The sequence below is a fragment of the Triticum aestivum genome, chromosome 7B (assembly GCF_018294505.1).
Source record: "Triticum aestivum cultivar Chinese Spring chromosome 7B, IWGSC CS RefSeq v2.1, whole genome shotgun sequence".
Taxonomy (NCBI): Eukaryota; Viridiplantae; Streptophyta; class Magnoliopsida; order Poales; family Poaceae; genus Triticum; species Triticum aestivum.
This window is the reverse complement of record NC_057813.1, coordinates 700,871,646-700,890,211: the sequence shown is the minus strand read 5'-3', so window position 1 is coordinate 700,890,211 and position 18,566 is coordinate 700,871,646. Positions and strand designations below refer to the sequence as shown.

At 44.3% G+C, this 18,566-nt stretch overlaps 1 non-coding gene across 1 annotated transcript; it reads right to left on the bottom strand.

The window, feature by feature from the left end:
• Nucleotides 1-18,033: 18,033 nt before the first annotated feature.
• Nucleotides 18,034-18,237, bottom strand: LOC123163272 (U2 spliceosomal RNA). The gene has a single exon (XR_006481828.1). It is a non-coding gene; the product is annotated as a U2 spliceosomal RNA (small nuclear RNA).
• Between the last annotated feature and the right edge of the window lie 329 nt (nucleotides 18,238-18,566).

Genomic DNA, 18,566 nt, shown 5'->3' with positions numbered 1-18,566 from the left:
ACGCCTCATAGGTCTTTCACAAAGCACATACCTTGATAAGATTTTGAAGAAGTTCAAAATGGATCAGTCCAAGAAGGGGTTCTTGCCTGTATTGCAAGGTGTGAGATTGAGCTCGGCTCAATGCCCAACAACGGCAAAAGATAAAGAAGAGATGAGTGTCATCCCCTATGCTTCAGCCATAGGATCTATTATGTATGCCATGCTGTGTACCAGACCTAATGTAAACATTGCCGTAAGTTTGGTAGGAAGGTACCATAGTAATCCCGGCAAGGAACACTGGACAGCGGTCAAGAATATCCCGAAGTACCTAAAAAGGACGAAGGACATGTTTCTCGTTTATGGAGGTGACGAAGAGCTCGTCGTAAAGGGTTACGTCGACGCTAGCTTCGACACAGATCTGGATGACTCTAAGTCACAAACCGGATACGTGTATATGTTGAATGGTGGAGCAGTAAGCTGGTGCAGCTGCAAGCAGAGCGTCGTGGCGGGATCTACATGTGAAGCGGAGTACATGGCAGCCTCGGAGGCAGCGCATGAAGCAATTTGGGTGAAGGAGTTCATCACCGACCTAGGAGTCATACCCAATGCGTCGGGGCCGATCAAACTCTTCTGCGACAACACTGGAGCTATTGCCCTTGCCAAGGAGCCCAGGTTTCACAAGAAGACCAGGCACATCAAGCGTCGTTTCAACTCCATCCGTGAAAACGTTCAAGATGGAGACATAGATATTTGCAAAGTACATACGGATCTGAATGTCGCAGATCCGTTGACTGAACCTCTCTCGCGAGCAAAACATGATCAACACCAGAACTCTATGGGTGTTCGATTCATCACAATGTAACTAGATTATTGACTCTAGTGCAAGTGGGAGACTGTTGGAAATATGCCCTAGAGGAAATAATAAAAGGGTTATTATTATATTTCCTTGTTCATGATAATTGTCTTTTATTCTTGCTATAACTGCATTATCCGGAAATCGTAATACACGTGTGAATACATAGACCATAACATGTCCCTAGTGAGCCTCTAGTTGACTAGCTCGTCGGTCAACAGATAGTCATGGTTTCCTGACTATGGACATTAGATGTCATTGACAACGGGATCACATCATTAGGAGAATGATGTGATGGACATGACCCAATCCTAAGCATAGCACAAGATCATGTAGTTCGTTTTGCTAGAGCTTTTTCAATGTCAAGTATCTCTTCCTTAGACCATGAGATCGTGTAACTCCCGGATACCGTAAGAGTGCTTTGGGTGTACCAAACATCACAACGTAACTGGGTGAATATAAAGGTGCACTACAGGTATCTCCAAAAGTGTCTGTTGGGTTGACACGGATCGAGACTGGGATTTGTCACTCCGTATGACGGAGAGGTATCTCTGGGCCCACTCGATAATGCATCATCATAATGAGCTCAAAGTGACCAAGTGTTTGGTCACGGGATCATGCATTACGGTATGAGTAAAGTGACTTGCCGGTAACAAGACTGAACCAGGTATTGGGATACCGATGATCGAGTCTCGGGCATGTAACGTACCGATTGACAAAGGGAATTGTATACGGGGTTGTTCGAATCCTCGACATCGTGGTTCATCCGATGAGATCATCGAGGAGCATGTGGGAACCAACATGGGTATCCAGATCCCGCTGTTGGTTATTGCCCGAGAGCCGTCTCGGTCATGTCTACGTGTCTCCCGAACCCGTAGGGTCTACACACTTAAGGTTCGGTGATGCTAGGGTTGTATGAATATGAGTATGCAGCATACCGAATGTTGTTCAGAGTCCCAGATGAGATCCCAGACGTCACGAGGAGTTCCGAAATGGTCCGGAGGTGAAGAATTATATATAGAAAGTGGTATTTCGGCCATCGGAAAAGTTTCGGGGTCACCCGGTATTGTACCGGGACCACCGGAAGGGTCCCGGGGGTCCACCGGGTGGGGCCACCCATCCCGGAGGGCCCCAAGGGCCAAAGTGGGGAGGGGAACCAGCCCATAGTGGGCTGGTGCGCCCCCCTTGGCCCACCCCCTGCGCCTAGGGTTGAAACCCTAGGGTGGGGGGGCGCCCCACTTGGCTTGGGGGGTACTCCACCCCCCTTGGCCGCCGCCCCCTTGGGAGATTGGATCTCCCAGGGCCGGCGCCCCCCCTGGGGGCCTATATAAAGGGAGGGGGGAGGGGGCAGCCGCACCCTGAAGTTCTGGCGCCTCCCTCCCCCTGCTACACCTCTTCCTCCTCCGTCACGTGCTTGGTGAAGCCCTGCCGGAATGCTGCTATTCCACCACCACCACGCCGTTGTGCTGCTGCTGGAGCTATCATCATCAACCTCTCCTTTCCCCTTGCTGAATCAAGATGGAGGAGACGTCACGCTGACCGTACGTGTTGAACGCGGAGGTGCCGTCCGTTCGGCGCTAGGATCTCCGGTGATAGGATCACGACGAGAACGACTACTTCAACCCCGTTCTTTTGAACGCTTCCGCGCGATCTACAAAGTGGTATGTAGATGCAATCTCTCTCCCATGACTCGTTGCTTAGATGAACTCATAGATGGATCTTGCTGAAACTGTAGGAAATTTTTTAATTTTCTGCAACATTCCCCAACAAATGTTTCTCGTTTATGGAGGTGACGAAGAGCTTGTCGTAAAGGGTTACGTCGACGCTAGCTTCGACAAACATCTGGCTGACTCTAAGTCACAAACCGGATACGTGCATATGTTGAATGGTGGAGCAGTAAGCTGGTGTAGCTGCAAGCAGAGCGTCGTGGCGGGATCTACATGTGAAACGGAGTACATGGCAGCCTCGGAGGCAGCGCATGAAGCAATATGGGTGAAGGAGTTCATCACCGACCTAGGAGTCATACCCAATGCGTCGGGGCCGATCAAACTCTTCTGTGACAACACTGGAGCTATTGCCCTTGCCAAGGAGCCCAGGTTTCACAAGAAGACCAGGCACATCAAGCGTCGCTTCAACTCCATCCGTGAAAATGTTCAAGATGGAGACATAGATATTTGCAAAGTACATACGGATCTGAATGTCGCAGATCCGTTGACTAAACCTCTCTCGCGAGCAAAACATGATCAACACCAGAACTCAATGGGTGTTCGATTCATCACAATGTAACTGGATTATTGACTCTAGTGCAAGTGGGAGACTGTTGGAAATATGCCCTAGAGGCAATAATAAAAGGGTTATTATTATATTTCCTTATTCATGATAATTGTCTTTTATTCATGCTATAACTGTATTATCCGGAAATCGCAATACACGTGTGAATACATAGACCATAACATGTCCCTAGTGAGCCTCTAGTTGACTAGCTCGTTGGTCAACAGATAGTCATGGTTTCCTGACTATGGACATTAAATGTCATTGACAATGGGATCACATCATTAGGAGAATGATGTGATGGACAAGACCCAATCCTAAGCATAGCACAAGATCGTGTAGTTCGTTTTGCTAGAGCTTTTTCAATGTCAAGTATCTCTTCCTTAGACCATGAGATCGTGTAACTCCCGGATACCGTAAGAGTGCTTTGGGTGTACCAAACGTCACAACGTAACTGGGTGACTATAAAGGTGCACTATAGGTATCTACGAAAGTGTCTGTTGGGTTGACACGGATCGAGACTGGGATTTGTTACTCCGTATGACGGAGAGGTATCTCTGGGCCCACTCGGTAATGCATCATCATAATGAGCTCAAAGTGACCAAGTGTTTGGTCACGGGATCATGCATTACGGTACGAGTAAAGTGACTTGCCGGTAACGAGACTGAACGAGGTATTGGGATACCGACGATCGAGTCTCGGGCATGTAATGTACCGATTGACAAAGGGAATTGTATACGGCGTTGTTCGAATCCTCGACATCGTGGTTCATCCGATGAGATCATCGAGGAGCATGTGGGAACCAACATGGGTATCCAGATCCCGCTGTTGGTTATTGCCCGAGAGCTGTCCCGGTCATGTCTACGTGTCTCCCGAACCCGTAGGGTCTACACACTTAAGGTTCGGTGACGCTAGGGTTGTATGAATATGAGTATGCAGCATACCGAATGTTGTTCGGAGTCCCGGATGAGATGCCGGACGTCACGAGGAGTTCCAGAATGGTCCGGAGGTGAAGAATTATATATAGAAAGTGGTATTTCGGCCATCGGGAAAGTTTCGGGGTCACCCGGTATTGTACCGGGACCACCGGAAGGGTCCTGGGGGTCCACCGGGTGGGGCCACCCATCCCGGAGGGCCCCAAGGGCCGAAGTGGGGAGGGGAACCAGCCCATAGTGGGCTGGTGCGCCCCCCTTGGCCCACCCCTGCACCTAGGGTTGAAACCCTAGGGTGGGGGGGCGCCCCACTTGGCTTGGGGGGGTACTCCACCCCCCTTGGCCGCCGCCCCCTTGGGAGATTGGATCTCCCAGGGCCGGCGCCCCCCTGGGGGCCTATATAAAGGGAGGGGGGAGGGGGCAGCCGCACCCTGAAGTTCTGGCGCCTCCCTCCCCCTGCTACACCTCTTCCTCCTCCGTCACGTGCTTGGCGAAGCCCTGCCGGAGTGCTGCTGTTCCACCATCACCACGCCGTTGTGCTGCTGCTGGAGCTTTCATCATCAACCTCTCCTTTCCCCTTGCTGGATCAAGATGGAGGAGACGTCACGCTGACCGTACGTGTGTTGAACGCGGAGGTGCCGTCCGTTCGGCGCTAGGATCTCCGGTGATAGGATCACGACGAGAACGACTACTTCAACCCCGTTCTTTTGAACGCTTCCGCGCGATCTACAAAGTGGTATGTAGATGCAACTCTCTCCCATGACTCGTTGCTTAGATGAACTCATAGATGGATCTTGTTGAAACCGTAGGAAAATTTTTAATTTTCTGCAACGTTCCCCAACATACATCAACCGCGTTGTCATAACGCTTCCGCTTTCAGTCTACGAGGGTACGTAGATACACTTTCCCCTCTCGTTGCTATGCATCACCATGATCTTGCGTGTGCGTAGGAATTTTTTTGGAATTACTACATTCCCCAACAGTGGCATCCGAGCCTAGGTTTCATGCATTGATGTTATTTGCACGAGTAGAACACAATTGAGTTGTGGGCGATACAAGTCATACTGCTTACCAGCATGTCATACTTTGGTTCAGCAGTATTGTTGGATGAAGCGGCCCGGACCGACATTACACGTACGCTTACGTGAGACTGGTTTTACCGCCGTGCTTCGCACACAGGTGACTAGCGGGTGTCTGTTTCTCCAACTTTAGTTGAACCGAGTGTGGCTACGCCCGGTCCTTGCGAAGGTTAAAACAACACTAACTTGACAAACTATCGTTGTGGTTTTGATGCGTAGGTAAGAACGGTTCTTGCTCAGCCCGTAGCAGCCACGTAAAATTTGCAACAACAAAGTAGAGGACGTCTAACTTGTTTTTCCAGGGCATGTTGTGATGTGATATGGTCAAGACGTGATGCTATATTTTATTGTATGAGATGATCATGTTTTGTAGCCGAAGTTATCGGCAACTTGTAGGAGCCATATGGTTGTCGCTTTATTGTATGAAATGCAAATGCCCTGTAATTGCTTTACTTTATCACTAAGCGGTAGCGATAGTCGTAGAAGCAATAGATGGCGTAACGACAATGATGCTACGATGGAGATCAAGGTGTCACGCTGGTGACGATGGTGATCACGACGGTGCTTCGGAGATGAAGATCACAAGCACAAGATGATGATGGCCATATCATATCACTTATATTGATTGCATGTGATGTTTATCCTTTATGCATCTTATCTTGCTTTGATTGACGGTAGCATTTTAAGATGATCTCTCACTAAATTATCAAGAAGTGTTCTCCCTGAGTATGCACCGTTGTGAAAGTTCTTCGTGCTGAGACACCACGTGATGATCGGGTCTGATAGGCTCTACGTTCAAATACAACGGGTGCAAAACAGTTGCACACGCGAAATACTCAGGTTAAACTTGACGAGCCTAGCATATACAGATATGGCCTCGGAACACAGAGACCGAAAGGTCGAGCGTGAATCATATAGTAGATATGATCAACATAGTGATGTTCACCATTGAAAACTACTCCATCTCACGTGATGATCGGATATGGTTTACTTGATTTGGATCACGTGATCACTTAGATGACTAGAGAGATGTCTGTCTAAGTGGGAGTTCTTAAGTAATATGATTAATTGAACTTAAATTTATCATGAACTTAGTACCTGATAGTATTTTTGCTTGTCTATGTTTGTTGTAGATAGATGGCTCGTGCTGTTGTTCCGTTGAATTTTAATGCGTTACTTGAGAAAGCTAAGTTGAAAGATGATGGTAGCAATTACACGGCCTGGGTCCGTAACCTGAGGATTATCCTCATTGCTGCACAGAAGAATTACGTCCTGGAAGCACCGCTGGTGCCAGGCCTGCTGCAGATGCAACTGACGACTTAAGAACGTCTGGCAAAGCAAAGCTGATGACTACTCGATAGTTCAGTGTGCCATGCTTTACGGTTTGTAACCGGGTCTTCAACGATGTTTTGAACGTCATGGAGCATATGCGATGTTCCAGGAGTTGAAGTTAATATTTCAAGCAAATGCCCGGATTGAGAGATATGAAGTCTCCAATAAAGTTCTATAGTTGTAAGATGGAGGAGAATAGTTCTGTCAGTGAACACATACTCAAAATGTCTGGGTATAATAATCACTTGATTCAACTGGGAGTTAATCTTCCTGATGATAGTGTCATTGACAGAATTCTTCAATCACTGCCACCAAGGTACAAGAGCTTCGTGATGAACTATAATATGCAAGGGATGGACAAGACTATACCCGAGCTCTTCACAATGCTAGAGGCTGCAGAGGTAGAAATCAAGAAGGAGCATCAAGTGTTGATGGTCAATAAGACCACCAGTTTCAAGAAAAAGGGAAAAGGGAAGAAGAAGGGGAACTTCAAGAAGAATAGCAAACAATTTGCTGCTCAAGAGAAGAAACCCAAGTCTGGACCTAAGCCTGAGATTGAGTGCTTCTACTGCAAGCAAACTGGACACTGGAAGCGGAACTGCCCCAAGTATTTGGCGGATAAGAAGGATGGCAAAGTGAACAAAGGTATATGTGATATACATGTTATTGATGTGTACCTTACTAATGCTCGCAGTAGCACCTGGGTATTTGATACTGGTTCTGTTGCTAATATTTGCAACTCGAAATAGGGACTACGGAATAGGTGAAGATTGGCTAAGGATGAGGTGACGATGCGCGTGGGAAATGGTTCCAAAGTCGATGTGATCGCAGTTGGCACGCTACCTCTACATCTACCATCGGGATTAGTTTTAGACCTAAATAATTGTTATTTTGTGCCAGCATTGAGCATGAACATTATATCTAGATCTTGTTTGATGCGAGACGGTTATTCATTTAAATCAGAGAATAATGGTTGTTCTATTTATATGAGTAATATCTTTTATGGTCATGCACACTTACAGAGTGGTCTATTTTTATTAAATCTCGATAGTAGTGATACACATATTCATAATGTTGAAGCCAAAAGATGCAGAGTTAATAATGATAGTGCAACTTATTTGTGGCACTGCCGTTTAGGTCATATCGGTGTAAAGCGCATGAAGAAACTCCATACTGATGGACTTTTGGAATCACTTGATTATGAATCACTTGGTACTTGCGAACCGTGCCTCATGGGCAAGATGACTAAAACGCCGTTCTCCGGAACTATGGAGCGAGCAACTGATTTGTTAGAAATCATACATACCGATGTATGTGGTCCAATGAATGTCGAAGCTCGCGGCGGGTATCGTTATTTTCTCACCTTCACAGATGATTTGAGCAGATATGGGTATATCTACTTGATGAAACACAAGTCTGAAACATTTGAAAAGTTCAAAGAATTTCAGAGTGAAGTAGAAAATCATCGTAACAAGAAAATAAAATTTCTACGATCTGATTGTGGAGGAGAATATTTGAGTTACGAGTTTGGTTTACATTTGAAACAATGCGGAATAGTTTCGCAACTCACGCCACCCGGAACACCACAACGAAATGGTGTGTCCGAACGTCGTAATCGTACTTTACTGGATATGGTACAATCTATGATGTCTCTTACTGATTTACCGCTATCGTTTTGGGGTTATGCTTTAGAGACGGCCGCATTCACGTTAAATAGGGCACCATCAAAATCCGTTGAGACGACGCCTTATGAACTGTGGTTTGGCAAGAAACCAAAGTTGTCGTTTCTTAAAATTTGGGGCTGCGATGCTTATGTGAAGAAACTTCAACCAGATAAGCTCGAACCCAAATCGGAGAAATGTGTCTTCATAGGATACCCAAAAGAGACAATTGGGTACACCTTCTATCACAGATCTGAAGGCAAGATTTCCGTTGCTGAATTCGGATCCTTTCTAGAGAAGGAGTTTCTCGCGAAAGAAGTGAGTGGGAGGAAAGTAGAAGTTGATGAGGTAACTGTACCTGCTCCCTTATTGGAAAGTAGTTCATCACAAGAACCGGTTCCTGTGACAACTACACCAATTAGTGACGAAGCTAATGATATTGATCATGAATCTTCAGATCAAGTTTCTACTGAACCTCGTAGGTCTACCAGAGTAAGATCCACACCAGAGTGGTACGGTAATCCTGTTCTGAAAGTCATGTTACTTGACCATGGCGAACCTGCGAACTATGAGGAAGCGATGATGAGCCCAGATTCCGCAAAATGGCTTGAAGCCATGAAATCTGAGATAGGATCCATGTATGAGAACAAAGTATGGACTTTGGTTGACTTGCCCGATGATCGGCAAGCCATTGAGAATAAATGGATCTTCAAGAAGAAGACTGACGCTGATGGTAATATAACTGTCTACAAAGCTCGACTTGTTGCAAAAGGTTTTCGACAAGTTCAAGGGGTTGACTACGATGAGACTTTCTCACCCGTAGCGATGCTTAAGTCTGTCCGAATCATGTTAGCAATTGCCGCATTTTATGATTATGAAATTTGGCAAATGGATGTAAAAACTGCATTCCTGAATGGATTTCTGGAAGAAGAGTTGTATATGATGCAACCGGAAGGTTTTGTCGATCCAAAAGGTGCTAACAAAGTGTGCAAGCTCCAGCGATCCATTTATGGACTGGTGCAAGCATCTCGGAGTTGGAATAAACGCTTTGATAGTGTGATCAAAGCATATGGTTTTATACAGACTTTTGGAGAAGCCTGTATTTACAAGAAAGTGAGTGGGAGCTCTGTAGCATTTCTGATATTATATGTAGATGACATATTGTTAATTGGAAATGATATAGAATTTCTGGCTAGCATAAAGGGATACTTAAATAAAAGTTTTTCAATGAAAGACCTCGGTGAAGCTGCTTACATATTGGGCATCAAGATCTATAGAGATAGATCAAGACGTTTAATTGGACTTTCACAAAGCACATACCTTGATAAAGTTTTGAAAAAGTTCAAAATGGATCAGGCAAAGAAAGGGTTCTTGCCTGTATGGCAAGGTGTGAAGTTGAGTCAGACTCAATGCCCGACCACAATAGAAGATAGAGAGAAAATGAAAGATGTTCCCTATGCTTCAGCCATAGGCTCTATCATGTATGCAATGCTGTGTACCGGACCTGATGTATGCTTAGCAATAAGTTTAGCAGGGAGGTACCAAAGTAATCCAGGAGTGGATCACTGGACATCGGTCAAGAACATCCTGAAATACCTGAAAAGGACTAAGGATATGTTTCTCGTTTATGGAGGTGACAAAGAGCTAGTCGTAAATGGTTACGTCGATGCAAGCTTTGACACTGATTCGGACGATTCTAAATCGCAAACCGGATACGTGTTTTTATTAAACAGTGGAGCTGTAAGTTGGTGCAGTTCTAAACAAACTATCGTGGAGGGATCTACATGCGAAGCGGAGTACATAGCTGCTTCGGAAGCATTAAATGAAGGAGTCTGGATGAAGGAGTTCATTTCCAATCTAGGTGTCATACCTAGTGCATCGGGACCAATGAAGATCTTCTGTGACAATACTGGTGCAATTGCCTTGGCAAAGGAATCCAGATTTCACAAGAGGACCAAGCACATCAAGAGACACTTCAATTCCATCCGGGACCAAGTCCAGGTGGGAGACATAGAGATTTGCAAGATACACACGGATCTGAATGTAGCAGACGCGTTGACTAAGCCTCTTCCACGAGCAAAACATGATCAGCACCAAGACTCCATGGGTGTTAGAATCATTACTGTGTAATCTAGATTATTGACTCTAGTGCAAGTGGGAGACTGAAGTAAATATGCCCTAGAGGCAATAAAAAAGTTATTATTTATTTCCTCATATCATGATAAATGTTTATTATTCATGCTAGAATTGTATTAACCGGAAACATGATACATGTGTGAATACATAGACAAACTTAATGTCACTAGTATGCCTCTACTTGACTAGCTCATTAATCAAAGATGGTTATCTGTCCTAACCATAGGCATGTGTTGTCATTTGATTAAAGAGATCACATCATTAGGAGAATGATGTGATTGACTTGACCCATTCCGTTAGCCTAGCACTTGTTCGTTTAGTATGTTGCTATTGCTTTCTTCATCACTTATACAAAGTTCCTACAACTATGAGATTATGCAACTCCCGTTTACCAGAGGAACACTTTGTGTTCTACCAAACGTCACAACGTAACTGGGTGATTATAAAGGAGCTCTACAGGTGTCTCCAAAGATAGATGTTGAGTTGGCGTATTTCAAGATTAGGTTTTGTCACTCTGATTATCGGAGAGGTATCTCTGGGCCCTCTCGGTAATGCACATCACTATAAGCCTTGCAAGCAATGTGACCAATGAGTTGGTTACGGAATGATGCATTATGTAACGAGTAAAGAGACTTGCCGGTAACGAGATTGAACTAGGTATTGGATACCGACGATCGAATATCGGGCAAGTAACATACCAATGACAAAGGGAACAACGTATGTTGTTATGCAGTTTGACCGATAAAGATCTTCGTAGAATATGTAGGAGCCAATATGAGCATCCAGGTTCCGCTATTGGTTATTGACCAGAAATAGTTCTAGGTCATGTCTACATAGTTCTCGAACCCGAAGGGTCCGCACGCTTAAAGTTATGATGACAGTTTCATTATGAGTTTATATGTTTTGATGTACCGAAGGTTGTTCGGAGTCCCAGATGTGATCACAGACATAACAAGGAGTCTCGAAATGGTCGAGACATAAAGATTGATATATTGGAAGCCTATATTTGAATGTCGGAATTGTTCCAGGAGAAATCGGGATTTTTCCGGAGTACCGGAGGGTTACCGGAACCCCCCGGGGGTTAATGGGCCTACATGGGCCCTAAGGGAGAAGAGGAGGGCCGGCCAGGGCAGGCCGCGCCCCCCTCCCCCCTAGTCCGAATATGACAAGGAAGGGGGGGGGCGCCCCCCTTTTATCTTTCCCCTTCCCCCTTTCCTACTCCTACAAGGCAAGAGGGGGGAGTCCTACTCCCGGTGGGAGTAGGACTCCTCCAGGCGCACCCCAAGGGGCCGGCCGCACCTCCCCCCTCCCTCCTTTATATACGGGGGCAGGGGGGCACCCCATAACACACAAGTTGATCTTCATGATCGTTCCTTAGCCGTGTGCGGTGCCCCCTCCACCATAGTCCACCTCGGTCGTATCGTTGCGGTGCTTAGGCGAAGCCCTGCGTCGGTAGAACATCATCATCGCACCACGCCGTCGTGCTGACGGAACTCATCCCCGACACCCTGCTGGATCGGAGTCCGGTGATCGTCATCGAGCTGAACGTGTGCTAAACTCGGAGGCGCCGTACGTTCGGTGCTTGGATCGGTCGGATCGTGAAGACGTACGACTACATCAACCGCGTTGTCATAACGCTTCCGCTTTCGGTCTACGAGGGTACGTAGATACACTCTCCCCTCTCGTTGCTATGCATCACCATGATCTTGCGTGTGCGTAGGAATTTTTTTGAAATTACTACGTTCCCCAACAGAGATTAGGATTTGTCACTCCGATTGTCGGAGAGGTATCTCTGGGCCCACTCTGTAATGCACATCACTATAAGCCTTGCAAGCATTGTAACTAATGAGTTAGTTGCGGGATGATGTAATACGAAACGAGTAAAGAGACTTACCTGTAACGAGATTGAACTAGGTATTGAGATACCGACGATCGAATCTCGGGCAAGTAACATACCGATGACAAAGGGAACAACGTATGTTGTTATGCGGTCTGACCGATAATGATCTTCGTAGAATATGTAGGAGCCAATATGGGCATCCAGGTCCCGCTATTGGTTATTGACAAGAGAGGTGTCTCGGTCATGTCTACATAGTTCTCGAACCCGTAGGGTCCGCACACTTAAGGTTTCGATGACAGTTATATTATGAGTTTATATGTTTTGATGTACCGAAGGAGTTCGGAGTCCCGGATGAGATCGGGGACATGACGAGGAGTCTCAAAATGGTCGAGACGTAAAGATTCATATATTGGATGATATGGTTAGGCCAAGGGGTCAAGCCCATAAGGCTTTAGGTCGGTGCAAAAGGAGTTTTGCGGAGGCCAGGGGGCCAAACGCCGGAGACCCTGGCGTCTGGCCCTAGGCCAAACGCCGAGGCCCATGGCGTCTGGGCCAGACGCCAAGGATTGTGGCGTTTGGTCGTGGAGTCCGAGTGGGACTCTTGCCTTTCGGGCAAAACCGACTTTGAGGAGGCTTTTCCTCCAAGTTTCGACCCCGGGGCTCAACATATAAATAGAGGGGCAGGGCTAGCGCCAAAGAAACAACAATTGATCCCTTGGATCTCTTAGCCGTGTGCGGTGCCCCCCTCCACCATAGTCTACCTCGATAATATCGTAGCGGTGCTTAGGCGAAGCCCTGCGACGGTAGAACATCAAGATCGTCACCACGCCGTTGTGCTGACGGAACTCTCCCTCGACACTCGGCTGGATCGGAGTTCGAGGGACGTCATCGAGCTGAACGTGTGCTAGAACTCGGAGGTGTCATAGTTTCGGTTCTTGATTAGTTGGGCCTTGAAGACGTACGACTACATCAACCGCGTTGTGCTAACTCTTCCGCTTACGGTCTACAAGGGTATGTAGATAACACTCTCCCCTCTCGTTGCTATGCATCACCATGATCTTGCGTGTGCGTAGGATTTTTTTGAAATTACTACGTTCCCCAACATCCAGGGCATACTCCCCGGTAGCCATCGGCATCCGCGACTTCAGCTCCGTTCGCAACACCCACGTCGACAACAACCCACCACTGACGTCCTCCAAGTCCAAGCCGCCAACTACCGTCGTCCCTAGGGCGACACGGTCTCGGCCGTGGCGCGGGAGGTGCCGTCATTGCCGTTCCTGCCGTCGTCCTACTGGGCCGTCGAGGACCTCCTGCAGTTCTTCCTGCGTGCACAGTCGAGGGCACCTAAGGTCTATCACAAATCAATCAGGTGAACCTTTAATTCGATTTGGGGGTATTATGCAATTTGCACGACTAATACTGCATTTTTGGCACTTGGAGGTGGGTTAGAAATTTTTGATCTGCAATTTCATCTATCAACCAATCTTCCTCTGATGCATTCTAGAAATAAAAAATTGGGACATGAAGAAAGTGCTATTCCAGAGTTTAATTAATCATTTGATAATTCCTTTGGGAAATACATGTGATCTGGAGCATGAAAATCATTCTCATATATACTCTCTCTGTTCCAAAATATAAGTCTTTTTTTAGAGATTTCAATGCTGACTACATACGGAGTAAAATGAGTGAAACTACATTCTAAAATATGTCTCTATACATTCGTATATAGTCCGTATTAAAATCTCTAAAAAGACTTCAGTGGGTGCACGTGCATTACATATTAAATAAGAATCGTGGGGCTTCAAGCAATCTAGAATTATAGATTTGGAATTATCTTAGGTTGCCGATTGCTGTACTGAAAATGTGTAATTAGATATGACACGTACATAAGAATGCAGTAATCTTGTCTTACAAAGTAGGATCAAGAGGGATACTGAAGAAGTCAAGATACAGAGTCTCTATTTCCCATGATTACTTCTCATGTTCATGTCGGCTTTCTTGGGCTTTACTTCGTACGACCATAAGCATTAAACTCGACCATATCAAGAGGTAATGCCATCCCCTTGATTAGAATTGCCTTATTTGTGCTATTTGATCAGTGTGTGTTTTACGTATGATGTTGCTTTACCTGGAATTAAGGTGGGTTGCGCCTGCCTAGGCACTAGCTCCAGGGATATGTTGGAAATTAGAATATATGATTCATTCTTAGAGAAAACTTTACACGCGTCGCTTTAACATAATTGCATAGCAATCCAGTAAATTATGTAAGATTCAGTAGGAGGCAAGATATGGTAGATGTACTATTATTTCAGTTACATGATTCTATACATCTAAAACGGGTTAAGTGACTCCATTACTGTTGTTAGAGAATATCTCTCACTGTTCTGCAAAGGTGTGCAATCTCTACTCCGCTCCAATAAAGAGAATTTACCATACATAACGATCCAATGAAGAAACTAATCTGGCTGAGTTCCAATAAATAGATCCTTTGAAGGATCTGTCCTAATACAGTTGTCGTATATTGATACAGAGAAATCATATAAATTGTATTCAGTCGGATTTATTTTGTTTCATGACAGAGAAACCATATACCTCCTTTCGTTATTTTGGCACATATATTTATTCTTATATACTTGTGCAATTTCAAATGATCCAACATATCTGCAGTCATCAAACTTGAATACATATTGTTTAAGGCCTTATTTGCACCGCCTCTCTTTCTTTGTCTGTGCGCCTCTTTCCTCCAATAATAATAATGAATAACTTTTTCCGGATCAGGTATTACACTGTTACAAATGTATGCTGAAGCTACTCCTTACGACAAGGAAAAAGAGGATGAATGCTTTCTATCTTCACCAGTTTTGTAGCATGTTCCAAATTGTTGGCTCTTTTTTATTTGAGGATTCATCATGTTTTTTTGTAATTTAGTCTATACTTCTATACTACTATTAAACAATCAAACAAGAACTTTTTTAAGCACACCCCACAAACCGTACACAGATCCAATATCATCACATGATTAGGCCCACTAAAATCAATCTAACGGTTAGCCTTAACCTAAACATTTTCTGTGTGCACTTAGCAATTTACATTGACTGACCGTACTCCACCGTGGAGGAAAATATGAAACTCCACGCCTGGGAAATTAGGAAACTAATAATCATGGGTACATCCTATTCTAGGAAACTAATCTCAGACAAATCCATCTTATTAAAAAACTTATCTCAGACGCATCCATCCTATTAGGAAGCTAAACGCGAGCCGCCTGCTGCCATCATGCACACTAGCTACGATGGGGGAAGTGCGAGGAGCTTGGTCTTCCTCCGAGAACACACGTGCTGTCGCCACCATCGTCTTCTGCCTGGACGCCAGGCGCTCTTCTGCCGCTACTGCGACGACTCCATCCACGTCCAGGGCATGCTGCCCGGCAACCATCGGCATCCGCGTCGACTTCAGCTCCGTTCGCAACACCCACGTCGACAACAACCCACCACTGACGTCCTCCAAGTCCAAGCCGCCAACTACCGTCGTCCCTAGGGCGACACCGGTCTCGGCCGTGGCGCATGAGGTGTTGTCATTGCATTTCCTGCCGTCGTCCTACTGGGCAGTCGAGGACCTTCTGCAGTTCTTCCTACGTGCACAGTCGAGGGCACCTAAGGTCTATCACAAATCAATCAGGTGAACCTTTAATTCGATTTGGGGGTATTATGCAATTTGCACGACTAATACTGTATTTTTGGCACTTGGAGGTGGGTTAGAAATTTTTGATCTGCAATTTCATCTATCAACCAATCTTCCTCTGATGCATTCAAGAAAAAAAATGGGAAATGAAGAAAGTGCTATTCCAGAGTTTAATTAATCATTTGATAATTCCTTTGGGAAATACATGTGATCTGGAGCATGAAAATCATTCTCATATATACTCTCTCTGTTCCAAAATATAAGTCTTTTTAGAGATTTCAATGCGGACTACATACGGAGTAAAATGAGTGAAACTACATTCTAAAATATGTCTCTATACATTCGTATATAGTCCGTATTAAAATCTCTAAAAAACACATATTTTGGAATGAAGGGAGTAGATATAGGAAGAATGGGACTGATTGTAAGAGTGTGTTTGTTTAGACCTGTATACTTACAATGCGATTCCCATTTAGACCAAGATTAGAATTTGACTACATGCATAAGTTTGACTGGTTGAGAAATTTGAATTCACTGTCTCTCATAAAGTGTCTGTTCAGTGGGTGCACAAGCATTACATATTAAATAAGAATCGTGGGGCTTCAAGCAATCTAGAATTATAGATTTGGGATTATCTTAGGTTGTCGATTGCTGTACTGAAAAAGTATGATTAGATATGGCACGTACATAAGAATGCAGCAATCTTGTCTTACAAAGTAGGATCAAGAGGGATACTGAAGAAGTCAAGATGCAGAGTCTCTATTTCCCATGATTACTTCTCATGTTCATGTCGGCTTCCTTGGGCTTTACGTCGTACAACCATAAGCATTAAACTAGACCGTATCAAGAGGTAATGCCATCCTCTTGATTAGAATTGCCTTATTTGTGCTATTTGATCAGAGTGTGTTTTATGTATGACGTTGCTTTACCTGGAATTAAGGTGGGTTGCGCCTGCCTAGGCACTAGCTCCAGGGATATGTTGGAAATTAGAATATATGATTCATTCTTAGAGAAAACTTTACACGCGTCGCTTTAACATAATTGCATAGCAATCCAGTAAATTATGTAAGATTCAGTAGGAGGCAAGATATTGTAGATGTACTATTATTTCAGTTACATGATTCTATACATCTAAAACGGGTTAAGTGACTCCATTACTGTTGTTAGAGAATATCTCTCACTGTTCTGCAAAGGTGTGCAATCTCTACTGCGTTCCAATAAAGAGAATTTACCATACATAAGGATCCAATGAAGAAACTAATCTGGCTGAGTTCTAATAAATAGATACTTTGAAGGATCTGTCCTAATATAGTTGTCGTATATTGATACAGAGAAATCATATAAACTGTTTTCAGTCGGATTTATTTTGTTTCATGACAGAGAAACCATATACCTCCTTTCGTTATTTTGGCACATATATTTATTCTTATATACTTGTGCGATTTCAAATGATCTAACATATCTGCAGTCATCAAACTTGAAGACATATTGTTTAAGGCCTTATTTGCACCGCCTTTCTTTCTTTGTCTGTGCGCCTCTTTCCTCCAATAATAATAATGAATAATTTTTTTTGGATCAGGTATTACACTGTTAAAAATGTATGCTGAAGCTACTCCTTACGACAAGGAAAAAGAGGATGAATGCTTTCTATCTTCACCAGTTTTGTAGCATGTTCCAAATTGTTGGCTCTTTTTTATTTGAGGATTCATCATGTTTTTTTTGTAATTTAGAAGCTGACCTGAAAGCTTGATATGGTTAAGCTTGACAAATACTCTGGAATATTGTTCCTTCCATCTTTATTTTTCTTCATAATTCATTTCAGTTTTTGTACGTACAGAGCGTCTTACAACATTGTAACTTAGTATGGTTGCCAACGCATAAACACATACAAAACCGGATAAATACTTTCTATCATGATAATTATTGGATTTCTTTTAGCCATTTTACATTTCAATTAGTTCCTGTAAATCATCTTTATTTTATATAGACGTCGTTGTCCAAACTTTCTATACGAGTACAATACCTGATCATGTTTGATTTCAAAAAATATTTGGAATTTTCTAAATTTTTTCTGAATTACTAATTTTTTTTCCGCATATAGGATGTGCGGGTACCTGAGAGCACCAAGTCCACGTCCAGAGGAGAAGTTTCTAATCTTTTTATTTTATTATTGTGGGTGGTTTCTAATCGGCAATTCACTCACCCTGAAGTTATGTGCATATACTCCTCCATCAAAAAAGGAAACTATAAAGATTTCATTATGTTTTGATTGGGGTGTGCCTGTTCCAAACAATAGTGCAACACTTGGACGAGACATGAGGACCCATTCAGCAAGCTACATTTTACAGTTCCTCCTCCCCTCAACAAAATTAAATTAATATCATATTGTGAATCCGAAGATCTACGTATCAGATATTAAACTGACAAGAACAGATACTACACTTAATTTTAGCGAAGAGGCCGAGAAAGGTATACCCTAAATCGTGCCCTTGGCTCCCTTTTTATTTCTTGCTGAACCGCCTCAGGTATCCACGGCACGCGATGTGGGATTAATTCCAGCGACGAGTCAAAGCCTCTTTTGTGTTTTCAGAATCTGTATACAACAAGTCAGAGCTGCGTTTGTTTGCCCGCTCAACCAGCGCTGCGGGCCCACATGCTCCATGGCCCAATCAGTCGTCGCTAAGATGGTCTTAATTATAGTATCTAGTTTGTCTCTTTTTTTTTTGCAGTATCCAGTTACCCCTAAAAAAAAATTACAGTATCCAGTTTCATTCTCCTTTTACGCTCTCGGGCTTGGAAGCG